General features: G+C 41.5%; 1 protein-coding gene and 1 long non-coding RNA gene across 2 annotated transcripts in view; one reads left to right on the top strand and one right to left on the bottom strand.

Annotated features, from left to right (window-relative positions):
• CUX1 (cut like homeobox 1) overlaps nucleotides 1-26,999 on the top strand; it is a 357,714-nt gene that overhangs the window by 282,499 nt on the left and 48,216 nt on the right.
• Nucleotides 13,956-20,822, bottom strand: LOC120994740. Its single transcript, XR_005777465.1, has 2 exons — nucleotides 15,716-20,822; nucleotides 13,956-15,409 (listed from the first exon to the last, which is right to left on the bottom strand). It is a non-coding gene; the product is annotated as an uncharacterized LOC120994740 (long non-coding RNA).

Below are 26,999 nucleotides of genomic sequence, written 5' to 3' on the forward strand. Positions count from 1 at the left end.
TGTCTACTCAAACGCTGCTCACAATTAAGGCTGACACTTTGCATGTGGAAGAGGTGGAAATGGGGGAAGAAGACATTACACAGGGTGATAGCCAGACCACCCTCCATCCGTCTTCTCAGCGTGAATTGGACGTTGAGGAGGAGGAGCAGGAGACTGTTGCCGCTGCTACAGAGGGTAGTACCCATGGAAGTTTAATTCCATCTGTTTAGCTTGAGTGGGCAGAAGAGTAGGAAGTGGATGAGGAGATGGACAGTCACCCTCCTGTTGACAAGAGCGAAGTCTTGTCCGTTGGTACTCTGGCACACATGGCTGACTTCATGTTAGGCTGCCTTTCCCCCGACCCGCGCGTTATACGCATTTTAGACAACACTGATTACTGGGTGTTCACCCTTCTCGACCCCCGCTACAAAGAGAACTTGTCATCTCTCATTCCTCGGGTGGAAAGGACGAGCAAAACGGTGCAATACCAGAAGGTCCTTGTTGAAAAATTGCTCCAAAAATTTCCATCTGACAACGCTGGTGGCAGAGTCTGTACTTCCTTGGGCAACCGAGGAGGGGAGACAATTGAACACACAGCAGTTCTAGCACAGGCAGGGCAACACTCTCCAAGGCCTGGGACAGTTTCATGACACCCCGCCAGCACCCTGACCCTGATGCGCGGCCTAGTGTCACAAGGAGGGAAAAGTTTTGGAAGATGGTGAAGGAGTACGTAGCAGACCGTGTCAGAGTTCTCAGTGATCCCTCAGTGCATTACAACTACTGGGTGTCCAAGCTGGACACGTGGCACGAACTGGCGATCTACGCCTTGGAGGTGCTGGCCTGCCCTGCCGCCAGCGTTTTGTCTGAGCGGGTATTTAGTACTGCTTGTGGCAGTATCCGCCTGTCAACTGAAAATGCTGAAAGGTTGACTCTTATAAAAAGGACCAAGGCCTGGATTGCACCTGACTTCTCGACTCCACCCAGAGGAATGCGGATGAACATAAAAGGCACTCTAAATGTGTTGTTTATAATGTACTGAATATTCTGTATTCCCATGCACCCCTTCCACCACAAAAAAAGGGTATATGGTTGAATCTTCCTTTTCTCCTCCTCCTCCTATTTCATTATATCAACATGCTTATTCGTCGCATATAATGCCCTCGTATATATGCCCTCTCATATAAATTTTTACAGTCAGCTCACCCGCAGGTCCTCTCATATAATTTTTTACAGGGTCAGCTCACCCGTAGGCCCTCTCATATAATTTTGTACAGGGTCAGCTCACCCGCAGGCCCTCTCATTAAATTTTTTACAGGGTCAGGTCACCCGCAGGCCCTTAGCGAAAATCTTTTAGAGGGTCAGCTCACCAGCAGGCCCTCAGCGGAAATCTTTTCGAAGGTCAGCTCACCTGCCGGCCCTCAGTGGAAATCTTTTCGAAGGTCAGCTCACCAGCAGGCCCTCAGCGGAAATCTTTTCGAAGGTCAGCTCACCTGCCGGCCCTCAGCGGAAATCTTTTAGAGTGTCGGCTCACCTGCAGCCCTTGTATATCTGTGGGCCTGCCGGTGAGCTGGCCCACAGATATACCTTTGCCGTAGATGCTGCGAACAGTGTCATTACCTGTGGTACCTCTCCTGTATAACGTTTCCTCATCCTAAATACCTATGACATTCCCTGTAATTTTTTAGTACTCATTCCAATGACATGGCCTCTTAAGAGTCCTGTATTGTTATTTATCATCACTACCTCCCTGAGTCGGGAGTGGGTAATTTGCACGCCCCCGCCTGCCTTTCTTGGAAGTGGTAGCCGTTACTCGGGCTCCCTCTCCGGAAGCAAACCCTGCCACTAACACTCTGGACATATGTCACACCTGCCACTAACACTCTGGGCACATGCCACACCTGCCACTAACACTCTGGGCACATGCCACACACCTGCCACTAACACTCTGGGCCACATGCCACAACCTGCCACTAACACTCTGGCCACATGCCCACACCTGCCACTAACACTCTGGCCACATGCCACTCCTGCCACTAACACTCTGGCCACATGCACACCTGCCACTAACACTCTGGCCACATGCCACACCTGCCACTAACACTCTGGCCACATGCCACACCTGCCACTACACTCTGGCCACATGCCACACCTGCCACTAACACTCTGGCCACATGCCACACCTGCCACTAACACTCTGGCCACATGCCAACACCTGCCACTAACCCTCTGGCCACATGCCACACCTGCCACTAACACTCTGGCCACAATGCCACACCTGCCACTAACACTCTGGCCACATGCCACACCTGCCACTAACACTCTGGCCACATGCCACACCTGCCACTAAACACTCTGGATTTTGTCCAGGATTTTAATACTGATGGCCTTTCATCAGTATAGGCCATCAGTATCAGATCACGCGGTGGTCAGACACCCACGATCAGGGGACTACAGAGCCTCCATCATTGTGTAGTGGATAGAGATGGTAACTGCAGCGCTGCTCCCATTCACTTCAATCGAGCACTTTGGTGTGTTCCTGAAAAATGCTTCCATGCACAAGAGCTGCATTGGCACAACAACTTGTCATGAATACCCATTTCTATAGATTTTAGTCTTTCTCAGTATCCTAGGCTTGTTCCCTGGGGGAGTGCACAGATCTCTAGAGGGTATCTGTAGTGTATGACCATAACTTTTGGGGTACTTATTTGAGTAGTGGATAATTGTTATAGGGACGTTCCACATCTATAATTCATATACATTTTATAATTTCTTTCTGTTTTTAGAAGTGCTTTTCTGTAAAGGTTACAAATAACATCAGAAACTAAATATAATAGTGTCCTCAGAATCTAAATTTAAAGGCTTAAGACTTCTTAAAAGAAAGCACGCAGCTAAATAATACACAACTGGTCATGGTTTATATAAAACATTAGTGATTCATTTTGCTGTACATGCCACAGTTTCCGTTTCAAATGTTCAAGTTTATATTCAATTACTTTGCCTGAAGCGCCATCTAGAGGTGGAGACATTGCATGCATCTCAGGGAAAGAACGATTTAGTGTGATACAAGTCTCTTAATCATTTCACATCAGATCGGTAACTAATATTAAATTATAGAATTTAAGCATACTAGCACTAAAAATCTGCTCTGAACCTAATGACTATGGGTGAACTTATCAAGTCCTGCACACCAGAAATCTGCCTTCAAAAAAAGGCAGGCAAAATGAGGGCTTTTTGGGCTTTTGTTCAAAAATTTTTCATTTTTTTCACCACTCACTCCAGTTTTGAAAAGCAGGTGGGAATATAGCCATGATTAACCTCTGGAGCAGATTTAATCCAGATTTATCAACTTTAATATAGTCACAAAAATTGTTGCAATCTTCCTCCAGTAAAAAGGGATGGTGTAAAAAGTGGAGTGATTCCGTATTGCCTTACAAGTGAAAACTTTGCGAGACTTTATATAACAACCCTGAATCATGTTTTATGAATGGTATCTTTCCTCTGTTATTCCTCCAGGAAAAAAAAAAATTCCACTAGGTGTTACCATTTCCCTTTTCAGTGGAGCAAGTTCATATACACTCACTGTCCAATCAGTCCTGACAGTGACACATAGTAATGCCCAGTTTCTTTCATATACTTCAAGGGGGAATGACAGAAGAGCTGCAGAGGGCATAGGGGAAGATTTATCATCTCCTTTGTGCCTGAAAAGTGGCATTAAAAAACGGCAAACTACGTATTTGCGTCTTTTTAAACTGCGACTGTCGCCCCCCCCACTTTTCCAAATGGGGGCAGGGAAATTGCAGGAAAGGGACGGGGCCTGCTGCCACAACCAAATTTATCGTAATTTTATACCAGTTTTCAGCTGCAAATGAAGCCAGGAAATGTACGGCAGCTCTGAGGGTCATAGGTTTTAATTAAGGTGCTCGCGGTGTCGGAGGATGCGCCAAATTTATGACGAGGTTTGCACCTCATTATTAATATAGCCGCATCCTCCAGCAGCACAGGGGATAATAAGTGTCCCCCATATTTCTAAGAAATGGTGAATATACGTTTTTACTAAAAATACATGTCAGAACAGCTAAAAGGTCCATGTTTTTTTTCTCACCTAATAATCTAAAGCCAGAGTGTGAATATTTTCATCAGGAGTAAAAAATATTTATTAAGACCGTCGTTTTAGGCAGACGGTCTTAATAAGGACCTGCGCTGGCGGTGGATCACTGAATTATGTAGAGGCGCAGGCCTCTAACAGAGCCTCAGCAGATCCACCGCTTCCTAACTGTCTTACATTTAGACCATTTTCTTCACCTAAAACAGTCATAGAAAATGATGAATGAGACGGGCCCTGCTGGCGTGAGCGGGGAAAGTTCTGGCAATCTGCTCCAGAAGTACACCTAATATTGCCGTATTTCTGTTTAAGGCTACTTTCACACTGGCGTTTTGGCTTTCCGTTTGTGAGATCCGTTTCAGGGCTCTCACAAGCGTCCAAAACGGATCAGTTTTGCCCTAATGCATTCTGAATGGAAAAGGATCCGCTCAGAACGCACCAGTTTGCCTCCGTTCCGTCTCCATTCCGCTCTGGAGGCGGACACCAAAACGCTGCTTGCAGCGTTTTGCTGTCCGCCTGACGAAGCGGAGCCAAACGGATCCGTCCCCATTGACTTAAATTGTGTGCCAGGACAGATCCGTTTAGCTTCGCTTCGTCAGGCGCTGCAGGCAGCGTTTTGGTGTTCGCCTCCAGAGCGGAATGGTGACTGAACGGAGGCAAACCGATGCATTCTGAGCGGATCCTTATCCATTCAGAATGCATTAGGGCAAAACTGATCCGTTTTGGACCGTTTGTTAGAGCTCTGAACGGATCTCACGAACGGATCTGGCACAATAGAAAACTGATCCTTCCCCCATTGACTTTCAATGGTGTTCAAGAGGGATCCGTCATGGCTATAGAAGACATAATACAACCGGATCCGTTCATGACGGATGCATGCGGTTTTATTATTGTAACGGAAGCGTTTTTGCAGATCCTCAAAAAAAGCTAGTGTGAAAGTAGCCTAAGAAATGTCCCCCATTATTATTATCAAGCTCTAATGGTAATTGACAGTGATTTACCATGTGTTTAACCAATGAAATGCTCTCACCTACAGCTTACATGAAGAGAAGGCACAGTTCGGTGAGTGACAGCCTGCCCTGTGAGCCGCCCCTACAGGCATAGATTACAGCCAGGGATCCAGTCCCCAGCCACAGCATCATCTGAAGAAGCCACGCGTAGTATTGGCTCCTGAGGAGAAAGAAGCTTTGAAACGGGCTTACCAGCAAAAGCCATACCCTTCCCCTAAAACTATTGAAGAGCTTGCAACACAACTGAACCTGAAAACCAGCACCGTTATCAACTGGTTCCATAATTACAGGTAAATGCGCCACCAATCTATTGTTTTTAATGGTAATACAGAGACTAACAATTCGACAACTCGCCAGAAGTGTGTGTCTCCTTATGTAACATGATTGTAAGACATAGAGAAATCTTCAATATCATAGCAGTGTGGGCCGCCAGTTTTATAGAAAATGCCAACAAGCATTAGCCACCTTATGCAATGTAATATTGCCATATACAGTTCATATAACAGCAGCTCATTTATCAAAAGGCGCATGCTATTTTTAAATTGATGTCAGAGTTAAAACGCAACATTTAATTGTATTTGTGACCGTGGATCCTGTGCTCAACTCATTTTGAACACCCAACTTTTTTTTAAGGCCGATATGCGATATTTTATCACTAGAATTGCGACCACAGGTGTAACGTATACCAATTTGGTAGCCCCATCTACTTTAGCACTTTTCTGGTGTGTTTCATTCCCCCAGATTTCCCCTTTATTTGCAACCTAAATTGATAGGCTGTAGATTTAACATCTGCCCTGCAGGTCAAGTTTTTAGTGGAAACTTCGCAGCATGTGGATGAGATTTTTTTTTTTCTTAAATCTCATTCACTTTGCTGCTTCTGTATTTGCTGTGTATACAGCACATGTGGCCGTGCCCTCATATGACTATAGACAAGTAGTTCCTACTTCATCATATAATTCATAAGTGCTGCGGAATATGGTGGCGCTAGGTAAGCTTATTATTATTTCCCATTTAACACCACTAAATGATACCTGGTGGTTTTTGTTTACTCCCTGGGGGGTTCTCATCTTCAGAAGCTCTACAGTACGCCCTGAGAGGCCATCCCTTTAAATCATCCCTTACCAGCCTAACAAACGTCTATATCAGACTTGTCAAACTTAGCTCCTCATGATGAATCAATAATAATAATGCTGGTAGAGGGGATAAGCCATATGGTGGGGGTATCATCTTTTGCTCCTAGTATCTTTGTCTTTAACCACTTACCGTCACACTAACGCCGAAAGGCGTCATCTCTGCGGCGCTCCCAGGTCACACTAACGCTGATTGGCGTCATCTCGCGTGAGCCGAGATTTCCTGTGAACGCGCGCATGCTCACAGGAACGGAAGGTAAGAGAGTGGATCTCCAGCCTGCCAGCGGCGATCGTTCGCTGGCAGGCTGGAGATTGTGATTTTTTTAACCCCTAACAGGTATATTAGACGCTGTTTTGATAACAGCGTCTAATATACCTGCTACCTGGTCCTCTGGTGGTCCCTTTTGTTTGGATCGACCACCAGAGGACACAGGTAGCTCAGTAATATGTTGCACCACTACACTACACCCCCCCCCCCTTGTCACTTATTAACCCCTTATTCACCTTGATCACCCCTGATCACCCCATATAGACTCCCTGATCACCCCCCTGTCATTGATTACCCCCTGTCAATGATCACCCCCCCTGTAAAAGCTCCATTCAGATGTACGCATGATTTTTACAGATCCACTGATAGATGGATCGGATCCGCAAAACGCATACGGACGCTGAATGGAGCCTTACAGGGGCGTGATCAATGACTGTGGTGATCGCCCCATATAGACTCCTTTATGCACCCCCCTGTCATTGATCACCCCCCTGTAAAGCTCCAGTCAGACGTCCGCATGATTTTACGGATCCACTGATAGATGGATCGGATCCGCAAAACACATACAGGCGTCTCCCTGGAGCCTTCCAGGGGGGGTGATCACCCCATATAGACTCCCTGATCACCCCCCTGTCATTGATCACCCCCCCCCCCCCCTGTCATTGATCACCCCCCCTGTCAGGCTGCATTCAGATGTCCGTATGATTTTTACGGATCCACGGATACATGGATCGGATCCGCAAAACACATACGGACATCTGAATGGAGCCTTACAGAGGGTGATCAATGACAGGGGGGTGATCACCCCATATAGACTCCCTGATCACCCCCCTGTCATTGATCACCCTCTGTAAGGCTCCATTCAGACATTTTTTTGGCCCAAGTTAGCGGGAAATTATTATTTTTTTTCTTACAAAGTCTCATATTCCACTAACATGTGTCAAAAAATAAAATCTCACATGAACTCACCCTACCCCTCACGGAATCCAAATGCGTAAAAATTTTTAGACATTTATATTCCAGACTTCTTCTCACGCTTTAGGGCCCCTAGAATGCCAGGGCAGTATAAATACCCCACATGTGACCCCATTTCGGAAGAAGACACCCCCAGGAATTCCGTGAGGGGCATATTGAGTCCATGAAAGATTGAAATTTTTGTCCCAAGTTAGCGGAAAGGGAGACCTTGTGATAAAAAAATAAATAAAATCAATTTCCGCTAACTTGTGCCAAAAAAAAAAAATTTCGATGAACTCGCCATGCCCCTCATTGAATACCTTGGGGTGTCTTCTTTCCAAAATGGGGTCACATGTGGGGTATTTATACTGCCCTGGCATTTTAGGGGCCCTAAAGCGTGAGAAGAAGTCTGGGGATCCAAATGTCTAAAAATGCCCTCATAAAAGGAATGTGGGCCCCTTTGCGCATCTAGGCTGCAAAAAAGTGTCACACAACTGGTATCGCCATACTCAGGAGAAGTTGGGCAATGTGTTTTGGGGTGTCATTTTACATATACCCATGCTGGGTGAGATAAATATCTTGGTCAAATGCCAACTTTGTATAAAAAAATGGGAAAAGTTGTCTTTTGCCGAGATATTTCTCTCACCCAGCATGAGTATATGTAAAAAGACACCCCAAAACACATTGCCCAACTTCTCTGAATACGGCGATACCACATGTGTGACACTTTTTTGCAGCCTAGGTGGGCAAAGGGGCCCACATTCCAAAGAGCACCTTTAGGATTTCACAGGTCATTAACCTATTTACCACACATTAGGGCCCCTGGAAAATGCCAGGGCAGTATAACTACCCCACAAGTGACCCCATTTTGGAAAGAAGACACCCCAAGGTATTTCGTGATGGGCATAGTGAGTTCATGGAAATGATGATTTATTTTTTATTTATTTTTTTCCTTACAAAGTCTCATATTCCACTAACTTGTGACAAAAAATAAAAATTTCCATGAACTCACTATGCCCATCACGAAATACCTTGGGTGTCTTCTTTCCAAAATGGGGTCACTTGTGGGGTAGTTATACTGCCCTGGCATTTTAGGGGCCGAATGCGTGAGAAGTGGTTTGAAATCAAAATTTGTAAAAAATGGCCCGGTGAAATCCGAAGGTGCTCTTTGGAATATGGGCCCCTTTGCCCACCTAGGCTGCAAAAAAGTGTCACACATGTGGTATCTCCGTACTCAGGAGAAGTTGGGGAATGTGTTTTGGGGTGTCATTTTACATATACCCATGCTGGGTGAGAGAAATATCTTGGCAAAAAGACAACTTTTCCCATTTTTTTATACAAAGTTGGCATTTGACCAAGATATTTATCTCACCCAGCATGGGTATATGTAAAATGACACCCCAAAACACATTCCCCAACTTCTCCTGAGTACGGTGATACCACATGTGTGGCACTTTTTTGCAGCCTAGGTGGGCAAAGGGGCCCCACATTCCAAAGAGCACCTTTCGGATTTCACCGGGTCATTTTTTACACATTTTGATTTCAAACTACTTACCACACATTTGGGCCCCTAGAATGCCAGGGCAGTATAACTACCCCACAAGTGACCCCATTTTGGAAAGAAGACACCCCAAGGTATTTGCTGATGGGCATAGTGAGTTCATAGAAGTTTTATTTTTTGTCACAAGTTAGTGGAATATGAGACTTTGTAAGAAAAAAAAATCATCATTTTGCACTAACTTGTGACAAAAAATAAAAAGTTCTATGAACTCACTATGCCCATCAGCGAATACCTTAGGGTGTCTACTTTCCGAAATGGGGTCATTTGTGGGGTGTTTGTACTGTCTGGGCATTGTAGAACATCAGGAAACATGACAGGTGCTCAGAAAGTCAGAGCTGCTTCAAAAAGCGGAAATTCACATTTTTGTACCATAGTTTGTAAACGCTATAACTTTTACCCAAACCATTTTTTTTTTTTTACCCAAACATTTTTTTTTTATCAAAGACATGTAGAACAATAAATTTAGAGCAAAATTTATATATGGATGTAGTTTTTTTTGCAAAATTTTACAACTGAAAGTGAAAAATGTCATTTTTTGCAAAAAAATCGTTAATTTTCGATTAATAACAAAAAAAAGTAAAAATGTCAGCAGCAATGAAATACCACCAAATGAAAGCTCTATTAGTGAGAAGAAAAGGAGGTAAAATTCATTTGGGTGGTAAGTTGCATGACCGAGCAATAAACCGCTAAAGTTGTGGAGTGCCGATTTGTAAAAAAGGGCCTGGTCTTTAGGGGGGTATAAACCTGTGGTCCTTAAGTGGTTAAGACGCAACCTCTAGTGAAAATCTGTGAGTCAGCTGTCCCACATTGATTACAACTAGTGATGAGCGGCAGGGGTCATATTCGAATTCGCGATATTTCGCTAATATTTTGTAGAATATTCGTCGAATATTCGCAAATTCGAAAATTCAACCGATTTTTTTACTCGAAAAATCGGCAAGGTAATGATTGTGTAATATGCGAATTTTTTGTAATTCGAATTTTTGGATTCGAATGTTTTATTGCGAATTTTTCAACTTACAACTATTAGACAAAGAAGATTATAGCACTAAATTAGCTAAATTGCTCTATATTAGATTTTCTTTTTTCGAATATTCGCTATATTGCTATAACTTTGTTTTTCCGAATATTCGTAATATTCTAAAAGAATATATAGCAATATAGCGAATATTCGAAAAAAAACTAATATAGAGCAATTTATCTAATATAGTGCTATAATCTTCTTTGTCATCTGAAGTTCAGATTGGAAAAAAATTACAACTATAAAAAAAAAGATTATAGCACTATATTAGGCTAAATTGCTCTATATACGTTTTTTTTTCGAATATTCGCTATATTGCTATAACTTCGTTTTTTCGAATATTCGTAATATTTTAAAACAAGAATATATAGCAATATAGCGAATATTCGAAAAAAACGAATATAGAGCAAAATTTTGCAAACACTACTACTCCTAAAGTCAAGTATATTGCAGCCTTCTTATTGGCCCACAAGCTAGAAGCAGGGAGCTTTCATGTGTACTGATTAAAAAAAAAAATCGAATTAAAAAAAAGGGAAAAATAAATTCGAATATTCGAAATTACGAATATATATAACTATATTCGAAATATTCGCGAATTTCGAAGTACCTATATTCGCGATAAAAAAACGGAATTCGAATATTCGTGATCAAACTAATTACAACCCTGTGTGAGCACAGTACACTGGAAATAAGCTGGTTAGTGATGGCAAAAGTATTCCCAATAAATTACAATGGTACAATAATTCATTATTTCACTTATTCGAGCATCAGTTCCTTAATTTCATTGCATATTAATGTGGGGGGGGGGGGGGCATTTTAGGAATCAGATAACCTCTTTAAAGTCCCCTGCCCACATAGGGGGCAGCTAACCAATCCATATAGGACATAAGCTTAGACAGGCTGTCTAGATGCTGGAAGATAAATATGGCGCAGGATAGATACTTTTCTCTGACTCTATACCAACTATTATTCACTATATTAGGACAGCATTCAAATTTTACTGCAGTTCGGTAGTCTTTATTTTTGTCCACCAAAGCTTAGATCATAACATCCCATTTACACATGAAACAATAAGCTGCAACGTTTTGGGTTTATGAGAACACTCTTTTCAAACATGTAGGTGCCAGTCAGAGTATAATGGCAACATTATGGTTGGCTTACTTTAAAGGGAACCTGTCACCAGGATTTTATGTATAGGAGCTGAGGACATGGGTTGCTAGATGGCTGCTAGCACATTTGCAATACCCAGTCCCCATAGCTTGTGTGCTTTTATTTGGAAAAAAAACTATTTGATCCATATGCAAATTACCCTGATATGTGTACTGTCCCGAGAAGATGAGTCCAGCGTGAAGGAGCCCAGCACCGCCCCGCATCCTCAGAATCTCCTCCTTACTCCCCGACGTCAGACAGCCAGGGAGCCGTAATCTCGCGATGCGTGAGCTAGCGCAATGCGCACTGTCCTCATAGTGTTCCTTCCCTGTGCTGGCATCAGCCCTCAGGGAAGGAACTGCGCATGCGCTAACTTGCGCATCGCGAGATTACGGCGCTCTGGCTGTCTGACGTCAGGGAGCAAGGAGGAGATTCTGAGGATGCGGGCCGGTGCTGGGCTCCTTCACGCTGGACTCCTCTCCGGGACAGGACACATATCAGGGTAATTTGCATATGGATAAAATGTTGTTTTTTTTTCCACAATAAAAGAACACAGAGCTATGGGGACTGGGTATTGCAGATGTGCTAGCGGCCATCTAGCAACCCATGTCCTCAGCTCTATACATCAAATCCCGGTGACAGGTTCCCTTTAAGACAGAATTTTATGCTAGAATTGTGATGCAATTTTGGCGAAAATGGTGCTTCTTAGGCTGCACCCATTTGCTGGTGAAGCTGCAATCCTTCCCACAGAGCCCTACTGCAGCGGTACGGCCACTCCACTTTGAACGGAGCTGTGCTTCCTGTTCCATTCACAGTGCTAATTCCGGCGCCAAATGCTGCAGGAACAGCTGATTAGTGGGGCTGCGGGGTGTTGGACCTTCACTAATGGGATATTAATGACCTGTCCTAGGAATAGGTCATTATTATCAGTAGCATGGAAAACCTCTTTAATTATCTCTAAATATGTTTTGTTTTTTTTCTGGATATAGTGTGCATAAAATTATTTTTAAAAATGCTTTTACTTCTCTCATCAGGTCTCGCATCCGTAGAGAGCTGTTCATTGAAGAAATTCAAGCAGGTGGTCATGGACAAATTGGTTCTAGTGATTCTCCATCAGCTACAAGCAGCAGAGCAGCCCACAGTTCAGAAGGAGATAGCTGCGATGGTGTAGATATGGAAAGCACAACTGATGGGAAGCATGGTGTCCTTGAAGGAGATGAATTCAGTGACAATATAAAGTCTCAGGGCGGGCAGACAGATTCAGCTTTTGAAGAGGGTGAAGACGCTAGACCTACTTGAGAAATCGGACAACAGCCGGTCAGAAGTAGACAGCCCAGTTGAAAAGGTTGAGGAAGGCCGGAGAAAGCAGAGTCGGACTTCCTTCCTGGATCTCGGTGTTCTGGAGAGAGTTCAGAGACGACACCGAAATCTGCTACTGAAAAGCAGCCTCTACCTCAGCTGCCTCAAGCTTGGTCCCCACAAAGGAGGGTTTTAAACAAGTCTAGTGAAGATTCTGAGAAACTATCCAGTGTGCCAAGTACAAGTTCACAGAAAGGAAGCTCGATTCAGAGCTTGTTCAACTTTTCTGAGACAGCAAGTTCCAAAAACACACGGGACAACTCCTTGAGGAAAAAGAAAGCCGCAAACTTGAACAGCATAATTCACCGCTTAGAGAAGGCCGCTAGTCGAGAAGAACCCCATCGAATGGGAGTTTTGAAATTAAATTAAACCCTGTTCCAGCAAACTGGGGATTTTAAACTGGACCTCTCACTGGTTATATCATATTGCGCACTTACCGCCCTGCAGGCCACAGGGCAAAAACGCCATAGGCCAAGGTGCATATAGAATAAAAAAGGAGCATTAAGCCCAATTTTATGTTGTGTTTTCGAGGACGAAAACTGAAATATGTAGTCAAGCTTTTTGTAACCTGAAGTGTTTTTACTATTACCCAAGTGATTTTCACACTTTCTGGAATAACTCTTACAGCTTTGCCTTGTGCCCACCTTTTTAGTGTGGGCTTAAAAAAAAAGTACAAAAAAAGCTAAAAAAATTGAACCCACAAAATATATGGGGGCTTTTTATCTGCCATGTAATGCCGCAGAGCGATAATACACTATGATCTTCTTATACCAGGAAAAGGAGGAGATTTTTCAGGAAAAAAAAAAAAGGTTGTCCTTTTTTTATCATTTTGGTTTTCCTTTTTAGTAGGTGTTTCAGTTGCCACAAGAGATTGCACAGTCATCTGACTCTAAACACACTAGTTTGGAATCCTATTTTCAAGAAGTTAAAATAAAAAAAAATAAAAAAAAGAATAAAAAAAAAACCTGCTCAGAACTTTAAATAAAAGAAATACACCAATCCACATATTTTCTAACTAAAGTCACATCAGGAAACTATTTTAATTTGTGGTAGCTGATGTAGTGTTTTCTTGGTAGTGAAACTAGGTATCCAGTGCACATTGTTTCATAGCTTTAACTAATTATGGTCTTTTCCAGACCAGGATTTGTTTATTACACTCCATTTTAGGCCAAATCAGGACAAAAAAAAAAATCTGAATTTTAGGTATTTTCTAATCTGCTTTTTAACCTCTAACCACAGAGCACGCTGATCAGACCTCATATTTTGGGAGGGTAAAAGGGTACAAGTTGGAATGGCAGACATGTACTGTTATACATCCTTACAGTATTCCCTACATACCGACACACACACACACACGTATATATATATATATATGTATATATATAATTTTGTTTTCTTTTACAAAAGGCCACTTTTTTTAAAATACGTTCAACTATTACCAAATATGCTGCCAGCTGGATGCAGAGAAAGAGACATTTTAAATGCAGTCTAATTATAAACTTTTTATGTATAAAAAAATATAATAAAAATATAGAAAAAAAAAAGATAAAACAAAGCAACCTCTTAACTCTGACATAATACAGTGTAAATAGACAAATCTAGAACCAAAATAACCATTGGACGAGACGGCATTTGTGGCCCCCGAGCAATCTTTCCGACAACTGTCCGTTCTCGTTCAAAGTACGACACCCATATCCAATTTGTATCCTCTTCCTTCTTGCTGTCAATATGTGTGTGAGAGAGAACAGAGACGTGTGGGAATACCCGTGTATGCAATTTTATAAGTCTGTGTATTTTCTTATGTACTTGTGCACACATAGAGTGCATTACTGCCACCTTTTTCAATAAGCTGGTTTATCTGCTATGGCTTCGACAAGATTTGCTGAACTAGGCTCGTTTCTCGCCATATCTTAAAAACTAACAATAGATGATTTCAGTATATATATATTTTTTTGCTTATTTATAGGTGCTGTATTTTTATATCTGATTGTTAGGAAGGGATGAAAACGGGGGCAAATATTCTTTAGAGGGAATAGACTGCCGGCAGTATTGGGTATAATTTACAAGATGTAGTTGTCATACTGTATATTATTGATTTAAAGATTTTTTTTTTTCTTTGATCTTATCGTGTATCATTGAAACATTGTGTCTTAGGTCAGCATCTTTTGATGACGTTATTTGGTGCATTTGTTACTTATGTTTTAATAATATATCTTTTTTTTATTTTTATGTTTTAATCCTTTATCTTATAGGGGATGGGAGTGTTGTTATAAAACCGTACTCCCTATGCTAAACCTCAATGAGCTTTGTATTATTTAGTAGAAACATTTTAATGTGTAGAACCACATTTGTTATACAAGAGTGTAGTAAAATATAAAATGCTCTTTACATGCATTGGTAAGATGCAGTAGCACTTCAGGTTAAGGATAGATTAAATTCTCGATGAACAATACAGAAAACCAATTACAAAAAAAGAGGCTCAGAGGCAAAAAGGGCAAGTAAAAAAAAATGTTGTCAGCAGATTTTTGCTGTATTTGTAGTAGAACCAATTGATAATCACTAGTCAATTAGGTTACTGTATATTGTCTCCTTTTAAAGTTATTTTTTTCCCATCTGAACACTTAAAGGGTTGTTCATGTTTTTGCAGTATAAAATAAGCCTATTTGTAAAAAATATATTTGCCAAAATTGTAAGTATTTGCACAGATGTGATTCCCCTTTAACAATATACATTTAAAGCCGTGGTCTTTAAATAAATTCTGGTGCGACATAATGAGCATGATGATCAAAAATGATACCTGTGCTGGTCTTTCAGTTTCAAAGATATTTTTTCTCTCTCTTTTGCATATAAGTAGAAGTCACGTCCCATGAAATCCCCTTTAGGCTCCATTCACACATCCGCAATTCCATTCCGCATTTTGCGGAACGGAATTGCCGACCCATACATTTCTATGGGGCTGCACGACGTGCGTCCCCCGATCCGGAATTGCGGACCCGCACTTCCGGGTCTGCAATTCCGATCCTGAAAAAAATAGAACATGTCCTATTCTTGTCCGCAATAGCGGACAAGAATAGGCATATTCCCTTAGTGCCGGCAATGTGCGGTCCGCAAAATGCGGAACGCACATTGCCGCTGTCCGTGTTTTGTGGATCCGCAAAACACACACGGATGTGTGAATGGACCCTTAAACTGTGTTTAGTAGTGGCACAAATTTGGTGCAGGGGTTTCACAATAACCTTTACACCCTTAACATCAGCATGATAGCTATTGAATAGTCGTTCTGCCTGCAGCCATGATGCACCCAGTAACATGCAAACGTGCATGCTATGCCTGTGCACGCAGCCTTCATATATGTGTGTGGTTGTGTTTTACAGCGTTACCAGCCACTGAGACCTAATGCCTGACTAGCTGTCAAAAGAAATTCAAAAATAGTTGGGCCTAAGGCAGCAGCCTATTCTGCCTATCTCTCATCTTGGCTTTGCCCATGTTACCACGTAGGTCACTAAAACCACCAAAGGAATTGGAGGCATGTACAGAATATACATACAGGTGAAACTCGAAAAATTAGAATATCGTGCAAAAGTCCATTTATTTCAGCAATGCAAATTAAAAGGAATTGCATTAATGCAGCTTAAAATTAAAGTTTTGTGAAAAGGTTCAATATTCTAGGCTTCAAGTGTCACACTCCAGTCAGCTAATGAATCCATACCCCCTGATCAAAGGGTACCTCAAAATTGTGACTTTGGGGTTTCATAACTGTAAGCCATAATCATCCAAATTATAACAAATACAGGGCTTGAAATATCTCGCTTTGCATGTAATGAGTAGTCTTTTCCGGCAAAGGAGCAGATTACTGGAGTTACTGTATCCGGCACCGCCAGATCCCCATTGATTGTGATGGGATCCAGCAGGTTCCCCAGTATAAGTGCTGGGAAAAATACCGCAGTATTAGGAGAAAGCTGAAGAATACCTCGGCTATAAATGGGACCAAATAAACCAGGGATATTGAGAAGAACAAAAGTAGAGATCATGTGGGCAAACTCTCCTAACCAGTACTGTAGCTGATAGTGACAAAGGGGGTGCTTCTTAGTGTCCCTCCCACCAGATCACTTGGCAAATGCTCAATTCCCATATAACACTGCTGCATGAGCTGTTTAAAGGACACCCATTGGAATCAATGAACATCCATGTAACACCCCCTTCATGACCTCCATATGCCCTGATGGAACACACTGAAATAGATGTCCAAATTGTTGTCCAAAGTGGGAAACCTTTAAACCCTGGCTAGCCTCCTCTAGGCTAACAAGCTTCTAATTCGTTACATCCTGTAAACATCCAAGATTTTCTTAATTGGTTTCTTTTAGATGACTATCCTGCAAAATTTCACCCATATGTCAGAAGAGCAGCTACAGTGAAGGAGACCCATAAAGCCATACTATCCATGTGTTACATCAACAGGACTATGGTCTTCTATGCAAACTGGTCCTAAACAGTAGATGAACCAAAAATCACAAATTAGTCATGCATGTAGGATCTATCCACATACTCAGAGTGTATACTGTAATTCTGGGCGGTATAATCTTTTCCAGCCATAGATATAGACCTGTGCAGCTGGCACACTGTATAAATAGACATTACTTGCCACATTACCCTTTTTTTTTTTTGTATATATGAGGAGAGTTAAAGATTTGTCACCTAAGTTATAGAGCAAAACTACTGCATTACAGCAACACTAAGCAATAAGGTATAGGACCATACTGAGTTACTATCTGCTGTTACACTATACAGGGAAAATCCTCCAGCATTGTCAGGTACCTCTGTATATCTCATTGTCCATTTTTATTCAATGTACATTCTAATAACTGTATGGTGACCACTGAAGTATCTCCAAGCATGCTTCTACCATGCTTCTCTCTAAACTTTCACATACATGAGAGATTTTTACGACTGGCCTGTGTATGAGGTTCAAGTCCCAGAGACTCCAGAATTTTTTTTCATATTCACAGTTTATTGCTAAATTTTCCAGTATAGTTTCTATATCAATTCCTTGTGGATGGTTCAAGATCTCTGCTTGCAGTTGTTTACTTCCAGATTAAGGCCTTTTGAGACCAGGGCAATTTTGGAAATGCCGTTTTCCATTTTTTCTTCCCGCCCCAACTTTTAATGGCACCATTTAACGAACCATGGGATTAATGTATTGTGAAGCTGTAAAAAAAAAGATATTTTGGGGGTTAAAAAATGCAACTCAATGTAATTTGGGGTTATTTTTTTACGGCGTTTACTATGCAGTAAAAGTGAAGGCTCGTTTTTTTGCAAGATGAGCTGTCGTTTTTATTGGTATCATTTTGAGGAACACGTAACCTTTTGATAAATTTTTTAAATTTTAATTCCATTTTTGGGGGGAGCAAAGTGACACAAAAAAAACAACAATTCCGTTTTTTTTACGCTGTTTACTGTGCAGGATAAATCACATGATATTTTAGTATAGTGGCCATTTTTTGGATGCAACGATACCAATTATTTTATTTTTAACATGCTAAATGGAAATAGTTTTTTAATTAATATTTCAGTGGTTTTTAAAATATTTTTAAACACTACTTATTCAAGTCGTCTTGTACTATTCACTGCGATACTTCAGTATTCTGAAATAAAAATGGTAACACAATTTCTAGCTTTCAGATTCTGTAGTCTGAAAACTAGCACATACCATACAAACATAAAACTACTCCGCCACTTGTTACAGATTCACTTCATCATGTCCAGTCCTGTGGGTTAAATACACTTGTCATTTAGTCATTGTGGGGTAATAGATCAATTAGGGTAGAGACAGGGTGCAGAGTGCTGTCGTCCTACCTGGTACCTAGAGCCAAAGGTGGACACCTAAGGTCCCTCTGCCCCAGCCCTATGAATGTGTCATAGTTAAAGGCCCTTTACAGATTTACATTGGGGCCAAGATGCTGTAGGTTACCTCTCTGGGTAGAGGACATGCATAGCAACTGGAAACTGCACCAACATGTGTTTTTGCTACAAATTGGTGCAATTTTCAAGCTCATTGTTATTGCAAACATGTTCTGCAGGTAAACATCATTTTTACCCATAATAACCGCCTGGTCTTTACCACATGTCAGTTTGTAGGGGGGGGGGGGGGGGGGACACATTAGAGCCACACCTTGGCTGCATTCTGGCCACTTTGTATCTATATTAGGGATGAAACCGAATAACTCTCCTGATCAAGCTGTGATGGAGAATGGGTAAGAAGTTACCTGCCAGATCCTGGGCCACCACCCTGTTTCTCCTGTTCGGGCTCTATTTACCCAGCTGCAGTGGTGATGTCATTTCGACAACACGTGACCACTGCATCCAATCACTAGTTTCAGAGATGAACCCAGGCCAGTGATTGGCTGCAAGCAGTCACGTATTGTTGACGTGACGTCACTGTTGCAGCTGGGTAAATAAAGCCTGGCCAGGAGAACTGGAGCAGCCGAGCAGAATCTGTCAAGTAAGTATTTACCCATTCTTCATTGCAGCTTGATCTGGAGGGTCGAAACTGGACAACCCTTTAAACACTTAATGTATTTTTAATGCGCCCAATAACCAGTTTTTTGAATTTTTTTTTCTTGCCTTATGCCTCTAAGAGCCTGAAAATATTTTCAACAGATATCGTGGTTCAAAGTGTTGGATTTCTTGTACTATTTAGTTTCAGTAGATTCAGGACTGGTTGTGATGCAAGAAACGGCAATATACCACATGTACCATTCTAGGACAGAGAGACCTGTTCTGTACACCAGACAGATATCTTCTGCTATACTAAGACGTATCAAATGGTAAATGGCACTTTGTTCTGGACTTCCAAATGCTCATTATATTTTACGAGGAAATATTGTAACGTTTTGGTTTCTAAATTCCATTAATATTTCATTGTTGTGTTGCAAGACATTAACCCTGCTACATTGTTACAGTAAGTGTCTACTGAGATTGACTACACCATGTAGATTAAGCTTTTGGTGGCCTAACTTGAGTTTCTGTCAGTGACTACTGGTGGAAGCAGCCATTGTAGGGAATCAACCAATATTCAAGAGTAGGTAGCCTATCCGTTACTAGTGACCGGAGAGAGGAATGATTGCCTGCTGCCGTCACTGAGGTGTTCCCATAGTAATGTGATTGCTTCCTATCCTCAGGCATAAGGTTACGACCCTCACATAATGGCCGCCTCTACTCTGGGTCGGTGACTGGTTACCACATGTGCATCTATCTGTCACCTAGATCTCAGCAATTTCAGATAAATTCCACTTCCGCAACGAGCACGTTTTTGGACAGAAGCTTAAAAAATACAAAAAATTGCCACTATATAATTACACATTGACACACTAAATATTGGTCATAACCTCATGACAATACAGCCTGCAGTACTTTTTATATATATATTTTCTCCTCATTTCATATTTTTTGCAATGAGTCTACCACAAATGCAGTTGTATTTGGATAGACATATGGGCTTGTATCCAAAGGCAAGATTCACCTGTAACAAAGGAGGAAAATAACGCATTTCTTCATGTCCCTGTTTATGTTACTCTAAAACTAACTTCTTATATTTGTGCAATAACTACTTGCCATGAAGATGGGTGCAGCTGAAAAATGCCCTGACTACTAACACAGCACAAGATGAACTCAGACGTGATGTACTTGTCTTTTTTATCCTTATTTCTTGAGAACATTTGAATAAGCTCAGTTCCCCGGTGTATTGTGGTGTCTGACATTTTTAGCAGTATTCTATTATTTTTTTAAATATATTTTTATTTTATTTTATTTTTTTCTGTACTGCATTAAGTCTTAGATGTTTTTAGAGCTTGTTTGTTATTCACGATCACAAGTTTAAAATATGAAAAAAAGAAAAAAAAACAAAAACAAAAATCCTCACGAGAGACCCAACTGACCAAAAAAAGTGTAATTTTTGTACACGTAGCTTTGAGAAGCCCATGTTGTGTTGCTGTGACTCTTTTTTTTGTAGCTTTTTCTTTATTGGTATTTGTTCAAACATATAGTACAAGTTCTTTATGGCTGGCGACAGTGGGAATAGAGGTCCCGTCAGCAGGCAATTGTTCTGTCTTTGTTGGGTAGCCATAATAATGTTTGTTCTCAGCACTGTACAACGGTCCCTATATGATATGGAGAAGCAATATCACTGTATGAATCTCACACAATGTATTATTATTATTATTCACTAGCACCCTAGGTGTGATAATTGAAGTAAATATCTTTTATACAAACACAGTCAATGGTGGTTTGTCATTCTTTAATGTGGTCAAAACAGCAAACATTTACAGAGCAGCGTGAATGCTGTATTTATTTTACACTTTACATTTTTTGTTTATCATATACGAAAACCTTGATAAATTATGCTGAAGATTATGTATGTTGATTCATTTGCGAAACTGCTTCAAAGAAATGCCGCAGATTTGCTGAAAGCAATCAATGAGATGCTGGTTTTCCTTAAATTACATTTCCAATTAAAGGCGTATTCCCATCAGGGATATTGAAGGCATATAGTTAGGATATGCCATCAATGTCAGATAGGTGGGGGTCTCGCCACTTTTCACTGCTATGGGACTTCCAAAAATAGCCAAGCATTTGCTCGACTATTTCAGCAGTCCCATAGGGGTAAATGGAGAGGTGGCCATTTCTTGCTCTGTGCGCTTTCCATTCACCACTATGGAACTTCCGAAAATAGCCAAGCGCACTCACTTGGTTATTTTCGGAAATATCATAGGGATACAGTGCATTCGGAAGCTCTTCAGACCTTTTTACTTTTTCACATTTTGATTATGTTGCAGCCTTGTACTAAAATAAAAAAAAGTTTCTTTTTTATTTATTTTTTCCCATGAATCGGAAACGCCGTACCCCATAATTACAGTGAAAGTAGAATGTTTGAAACTTTGCTAATTTATTGAAGAGGAAAAACTGCATTGACATAAGCATCAGACCCTTTACTCAAGACTTTGAAGCACCTTTGGCAGAAGTTACAGCCTCCAGTCTTCTTGGATATGATGCCACAAGGTTTGCACATATGGATTCTTTGCAGATCTCACAATCTCAGTAAGGTTGGATGGGGACTACAGTTGCAAGAAAAAGTATGTGAACCCTTTGGAATGATATGGATTTCTGCACAAATTGGTCATAAAATGTGATCTGATCTTCATCTAAGTGACAACAATAGACAATCACAGTCCGCTTAAACTAATAACACACAAAGAATTAAATGTTACCATGTTTTTATTGAACACACCATGTAAACATTCACAGTGCAGGTGGAAAAAGTATGTGAAACCCCTAGACTAATGACATCTCCAAGAGCTAATTGGAGTGAGGTGTCAGCCAACTGGAGTCCAATCAATGAAATGAGATTGGAGGTGTTGGTTACAGCTGCCCTGGCCTAAAAAACCACACCAGTTCTGGGTTTGTTTTTCACAAGAAGCATTGCCTGATGTGAATGATGCCTCACACAAAAGAGCTCTCAGAAGACCTACGATTAAGAATTGTTGACTTGCATAAAGCTGGAAAAGGTTATAAAAGTATCTCCAAAAGCCTTGCTGTTCATCAGTCCACGGTAAGACAAATTGTCTATAAATGGAGAAAGTTCAGCACTGCTGATACTCTCCCTAGGAGTGGCCATCCTGTAAAGAGCAAGAGCACAGCGCAGACTGCTCAATGAGGTGAAGAAGAATCCTAGAGTGTCAGCTAAAGACTTACAAAAGTCTCTGGCATATGCTAACATCCTGTTAGCGAATTTACGATACGTAAAACATCTAAACAAGAATGGATTTCATGGGAGGATACCACAGAGAAAGCCACTGCTGTCCAAAAAAAAAACATTGTTGCACGTTTACAGTTTGCACAAGAGCACCTGGATGTTCCACAGCAGTACTGGCAAAATATTCTGTGGACAGATGAAACCAAAGTGAGTTGTTTGGAAGAAACTCAACACTATGTGTAGAGAAAAAGAGGCACAGCACACCAACATCAAAACCTCATCCCAACTGTGAAGTATGGTGGTGGGGGCATCATGGTTTGGGGCTGCTGTGCTGCGTCAGGGCCTGGACGGATTGCTATCATCGAAGCAAAAATGAATTCCCAAGTTTATCAAGACATTTTGCAGGAGAACTTTAGGCCATCTGTCAACCAGCTGAAGCTCAACAGAAGATGGGTGTTGCAACAGGACAACAACCCAAAGCATAGAGGTAAATCAACAACAGAATGGCTTAAACAAGAAAATACGCCTTCTGGAGTGGCCCAGTCAGAGTCCTGACCTCAACCCGATTGAGATGCTGTGGCATGACCTCAAGAAAGCAATTCACACCAGACATCCCAAGAATATTGCTGAACTGAAACAGTTCTGTAAAGAGGAATGGTCAAGAATTAATCCTGACCGTTGTGCACGTCTGATCTGCAACTACAGGAAACGTTTGGTTGAAGTTATTGCTGCCAAAGGAGTTTCAACCAGTTATTAAATCCAAGGGTTCACATACTTTTTCCACCTGCACTGTGAATGTTTACATGGTGTGTTCAATAAAAACATGGTAACATTAAATTCTTTGTGTGTTATTAGTTTAATCAGACTAGGATCTAGGGTCTATTGTTGTGACTTAGATGAAGATCAGATCAAATTTTTTTACCAATTTGTGCAGAAATCCATATCATTCCAAAGGGTTCACATACTTTTTCTTGCAACTGTATTGGTGGACAGCCATGTTCGATTGGGTTCAAGTCAGGGCTCTGGCTGGGTTACTCAGAGTCTTGTTGTGGTTGTGTGCTTAGTGTCATTGTCATGTTGGAATGTAAACCTCCAGGCCAAAACACTCTGGATTAGGTTTTAATTAATAATATCTTTGTACTTTGCTCCATTTAGCTTTCTCTCAACTCTGACCAGTCTCCCTGTCCCAGCCACTGGCAAACACGTCTAAAGCATGATGCTGCCACCCACCATGCTTCGCTGAGGATAGTATTGTTCAGTGATGAGCAGTGCTTGGTTTCCGTATGACACTTAGAATTGAGGACAAAAATTTCAATATTGGTTTCATCAGACCAGAGATTCCTGTTTCTAACAATCTGAGTCCTTTAGGTAGCTTTTTTTAAAGCTTTCATGTGTTTCTTTTGTTACTGAAGAAAGGCTTCTTTTTGGTCACTCTGCCATAAAACCTAGATTGGTGGAGCCTGCAGTGATTGTTGACCACCTGAAGTTTCTCCCATCTGCACACAGGATCTTTGGAGCGAAGTCAAAGTGACCATTGGATTCTTGGTCACCTCTCTTACCAAGGCCCTTTTCCTCAGATTACTTAGTTTGGTGGGGTGGCCAGTAGAGATGAGCAAATTTCTTAAGTTCAATTTAGCTGATTCGCCAAATTTCACAAAAAAAGTGAACTTTTTTTGTAAGTAGTGGGTGCAATGACAGGGAGCTGCGATAGCACCGCCCTCGTCATTGTTCCCCTCAGATGCTGCTTTTATACATGATCGCACATCTGAGTGTAAAATAACAATAAAAAAAAATTAAATCAAACTTACCGCCTCCATTTGCTCACGACGGGCCGGCCGCCGCCATCTTGCTTGAAGATCTCGGCCGAAATCCTGTGCGACTCGAGATTACGTCATCACGCCGGCTGGCGTGAGGATGTAATCTTGCGCCGCTTGGGATTTTGGACGAGATATTCAAGCAAGATGGCGGCGGCCGGCCCGTCGTGAGCAAATGGAGGCGGTAAGTTTGATTTTATATTTTTTTTTATACCATTTCAGGTTCAATCGATTCGCTGACACGAAGCACAAGGAAATTCGGCTTCTAGGCGAATCGAATTTATCCTGAAATTCGGATCGAGTTCTACTTCGTGGGATTCGATTCGCTCATCTCTAGTGGCCAGCTCAACTTTTTTCATTTAAGAATTATGGCCACTGATTTTTGGGACACTCAGTGCAGCACAAATTTTTATAACTTTCTCCAGATTTGTGACTCCACACAATCCATGGCTCTACGGACAGTTCTTTCCTCCTCATGGCTTGTTTTTTGCTCTGATTATACATTGTCAACTCTGAAATCTTATATAGACAGCGGTTTATCTTTCCAAATCATGTCCAATCAACTAAATACATCACAGGAGGACTCTAATCAAGGTGTAGATACATCTCAAAGAAGATCAAGAGAAATGGGAAGCCCCAGAGCTACATTGTCATAGCAAAGTATCTAAAAAACATCCATGCAAATTTTTGTTTTTCCTTGTTAATAAATTTGCAAGCATTTCTAAAATTCTGTTTTCACTTTCTCGTTAAGGCCCCTTTCACACGGGCGAGTATTCTGCGCGGATGCGATACGGGAGGTGTACGCATTGCACCCGCACTGAATACCGACCCATTCATTTCTATGGGGCTGTTCGCATGAGCGGTGATTTTCACGCATCACTTGGGCGTTGCGTGAAAATCGCAGCATGCTCCTCTTTGTGCGTTTTTCACGTAACGCAGGCCCCATAGAAATAAATGGGGTTGCGTGAAAATCGCAAGCATCCGCAAGCAAGTGCGGATGCGGTGCGATTTTCACGCACGGTTGCTAGGAGACTTATCGGGATGGAGACCCGATCATTATTATTTTCCCTTATAACATGGTTATAAGGGAAAATAATAGCATTCTGAATACAGAATGCATAGTAAAACATCGCAGGAGGGGTTAAAAAAATTTTTTTTAACTCACCTTAGTCCACTTGATCGCGTAGCCCGGCATCTCCTTCTGTCTTCATCTAATCTCTGTGCAGCAATAGGACCTGTGGTGACGTCACTCCGGTCATCACATGATCCATCACATGATCTTTTTACCATGGTGATGGATCATGTGATGACCGGAATGACGTCACCACAGGTCCTGTTGCTGCACAGAGATCAGATGAAGACAGAAGGAGATGCCGGCTACGCGATCAAGTGGACTAAGGTGAGTTTAAAAAAAAAATATTATTTTTTTAACCCCTCCAGCGATGTTTTACTATGCATTCTGTATTCAGAATGCTATTATTTTCCCTTATAACCATGTTATAAGGGAAAATAATACAATCTACAGAACACCGATCCCAAGCCCGAACTTCTGTGAAGAAGTTCGGATTTGGGTACCAAACACGCGCAATTTTTCTCACGCGAGTGCAAAACGCATTACAATGTTTTGCACTCGCGCGGAAAAATCGCGGGTGTTCCCGTAACGCACCCGCACATTTTGCCGCAACGCCCGTCTGAAAGAGGCCTAAGGCTACTTTCACACTTGCGGCAGAGTGATCCGGCAAGCAGTTCGCCGGAACTGCCTGCCGGATCAGGCAATTTGCATGCAAACGGACAGCATTTGTAGACTGATCCGGATGCGGATCAGTCTCACAAACTGACAAACAGATCTGTTTCTATTTTTTCTCACATCCGGATCCGGCATTGTGGTATTTTTAATGCTGGATCAGGCACTAATACATTTTAATGTAAATTAATGCCGGATCCGGCATTCCGGCAACTGATCCGGAATTTTGGACGGAGATAATACTGCAGCATGCTGCGGTATTTCCTCTGTCCAAAACGCCATTCAATGACTGAACTGATGCATCCTGAACAAATTTCTCTCCATTCTGAATGCATGGGGATAAAACTCATCAGTTCTTTTCCGGTATAGAGCCTCTAGGACGGAACTCAACACCGGAAAAGAAAAACGCTAGTGTGAAAGTACCCTCAGCAGAATGATGGGGAAACATGATATGGTTGGTATGAGACCCAAATGTGCCCTGAGATAATAAACTAACCTCCAATGCAGTGGATCTTTCACAAAAAAAAACATTCTTCAGGAGGATGATCTTTAATATTTTAATTAATTAAAATGATTTTAAAAAATACTCACCCATTCAGTACCTGCCTCTCCATGCCATTGATCCAGTGGTCCCTGTCGGTCTCTATCTGCTATTTCAGTTACTGCAGTTTCACTTAACCACAATTGACCACTGTACAGACAGTCCTGCCCAGGATGTAAATCATGGCTTTGTCCAGTGTGTCCACTCGCCTAATAATGGCCCCAATGTAGAAGAGCAGGGATTCTGGCAAATTGGATATGCCAAAGATAAGTCGTAAAAAGTTCTTCCTTTATCATAGGTATGAACAGTGCATGGTGGTCGCTACCAGGCAGATGAAGTGCTTCATAGACCCAAAGCTGTTTACCCAACTTTGGCCCCCCTCCCTCCTTTTGCCCCTGAACATCCCCCCCTTTATATACGTAGACATGTACCGTATATACACAGACGTGTGTGTGTGTGTGTGTGTGTATATATATATATATATATATATATATATATATATATATATATATACTGTTTATCTAGACATGTATATACAGTGTATACGCATACATGTATATACACATACTTACAGGCATGATGGGGGACAAGATGATCTTCGTCTCTTACTTTGCTGCCA

The sequence above is a fragment of the Bufo bufo genome, chromosome 3 (genome assembly GCF_905171765.1).
Source record: "Bufo bufo chromosome 3, aBufBuf1.1, whole genome shotgun sequence".
NCBI lineage: Eukaryota > Metazoa > Chordata > Amphibia > Anura > Bufonidae > Bufo > Bufo bufo.